The sequence below is a fragment of the Trifolium pratense genome, unplaced genomic scaffold, assembly GCF_020283565.1.
Source record: "Trifolium pratense cultivar HEN17-A07 unplaced genomic scaffold, ARS_RC_1.1 scaffold_133, whole genome shotgun sequence".
Lineage (NCBI taxonomy): Eukaryota > Viridiplantae > Streptophyta > Magnoliopsida > Fabales > Fabaceae > Trifolium > Trifolium pratense.
The window spans coordinates 37,501-40,000 of NW_025721034.1; positions in this window are offsets into that span (position 1 = coordinate 37,501).

The following is a 2,500-nucleotide window of genomic DNA, read 5'->3' on the forward strand; positions in this document are numbered from 1 at the left end:
ACCAAGGCCCCGTCTCGTTTTGCTATAAGCAAGGGCGTGGCAAGGCACGCGGGGGGCCAAAAAATCAAAGTGCTCCGAAAATGCACACGGGGGTGTCAAGCAACCTCCATGTACCGTGGCATGACCGTGGCCAAGTAATAAAGATCAAATTCCATGCCTATGCCAAGTTGGACCAAGGCCCCGTCTCGTTTTGCTATAAGCAAGGGCGTGGCAAGGCACGCGGGGGGCCAAAAAATCAAAGTGCTCCGAAATGCACACGGGGGTGTCAAGCAACCTCCATGTACCGTGGCATGACCGTGGCCAAGTAATAAAGATCAAATTCCATGCCTATGCCAAGTTGGACCAAGGCCCCGTCTCGTTTTGCTATAAGCAAGGGCGTGGCAAGGCACGCGGGGGGCCAAAAAATCAAAGTGCTCCGAAATGCACACGGGGGTGTCAAGCAACCTCCATGTACCGTGGCATGACCGTGGCCAAGTAATAAAGATCAAATTCCATGCCTAGGCCAAGTTGGACCAAGGCCCCGTCTCGTTTTGCTATAAGCAAGGGCGTGGCAAGGCACGCGGGGGGCCAAAAAATCAAAGTGCTCCGAAAATGCACACGGGGGTGTCAAGCAACCTCCATGTACCGTGGCATGACCGTGGCCAAGTAATAAAGATCAAATTCCATGCCTAGGCCAAGTTGGACCAAGGCCCCGTCTCGTTTTGCTATAAGCAAGGGCGTGGCAAGGCACGCGGGGGGCCAAAAAATCAAAGTGCTCCGAAAATGCACACGGGGGTGTCAAGCAACCTCCATGTACCGTGGCATGACCGTGGCCAAGTAATAAAGATCAAATTCCATGCCTATGCCAAGTTGGACCAAGGCCCCGTCTCGTTTTGCTATAAGCAAGGGCGTGGCAAGGCACGCGGGGGGCCAAAAAATCAAAGTGCTCTGAAATGCACATGGGGGTGTCAAGCAACCTCCATGTACCGTGGCATGACCGTGGCCAAGTAATAAAGATCAAATTCCATGCCTATGCCAAGTTGGACCAAGGCCCCGTCTCGTTTTGCTATAAGCAAGGGCGTGGCAAGGCACGCGGGGGGCCAAAAAATCAAAGTGCTCCGAAATGCACACGGGGGTGTCAAGCAACCTCCATGTACCGTGGCATGACCGTGGCCAAGTAATAAAGATCAAATTCCATGCCTATGCCAAGTTGGACCAAGGCCCCGTCTCGTTTTGCTATAAGCAAGGGCGTGGCAAGGCACGCGGGGGGCCAAAAAATCAAAGTGCTCCGAAAATATTTTTCCACTTTCCAGTCCACTTATACATATTATGTGCAGTGTGCACACAAGACACCTTCCCAAAATTCGACTTATATGAGGCGTTTTACGTCAAATCCGCCTATTTTCGGCGTTTCGGCCGAAAAATCAAAATAAATCGAAACTTCCTCGGAATGCTTAGCGACTTTCCAGTCCACTTATACATATTGTGTGCAGTGTGCACACAAGACACCTTCCCAAAATTCGACTTATATGAGGCGTTTTACGTCAAATCCGCCTATTTTCGGCGTTTCGGCCGAAAAATCAAAATAAATCGAAAATTCCTCGGAATGCTTAGCCACTTTCCAGTCCACTTATACATATTGTGTGGAGTGTGCACACAAGACACCGTCTCAAAATTCGACTTCTAGGCGGCGTTTTACGTCAAATCCGCCTTTTTTTCGAGTTTTCGGCCAAAAAATCAAACTCAATCGAAACTTCGTCGGATCGCTTAGCCACTTTCCAGTCCACTTATACTTATTGTGTGGGGTGTGCACAAAAAAAACGAAGTCAAAATTCGACTTCTAGGTTGTTTTTTACGTGGTATCCGCCCTTTGCGAAGTTTCGGCCGAAAAATTCGTAATTAATTCATCCGACATCGGAATATTACGATTCTTTCGTGGTTTTGCTTGTTTTAATGTCCCTAACAACCATAAAAAAATTCAAAAAAAAATTCGTCTTCTAGGTCCACTTTTAAGCACTTTTAAAAACTTATGGATACAGGGAAAAAAGTGCACTTTTTCTACAAAACTGAAAATGGCCTTCCAGTCATATATAGGGGGAGGGTGGGTGTGGGGGTAGGCTCGGCAGGCACGGGGCGCGCCTATGGGCACAGCAGGCAAGCAAAAACTACGTCTTAACGTGTTTTCCCCTGCAATTTCGTTGCTCTTTTCATCATTTCAATCAAATTCATGGACATTCTTGATGGAATTCGATCAAAAAATTGAAATTTGGATGAATTTGTGAGGAAATTGGTGATGATCATGCTGTTCTTGGCTTGGGCAGGCCTTGGCTGGCATTGGGCATGGTAAGCACGTATTTGTGCATAACTCCCACCCTCGTGGGTGGGATTGCCTGGCTTTTGCTTGGCAATAAGGTTGTTGCTGTCCCGACTCGGTGACCCTCTCGTGGGAATGCATGGGCTTGCCGTGCTTTTGCTTGTGGCAAGAAAATTGTGCCAATGTTGCTACTCGGTAAACTGTTCT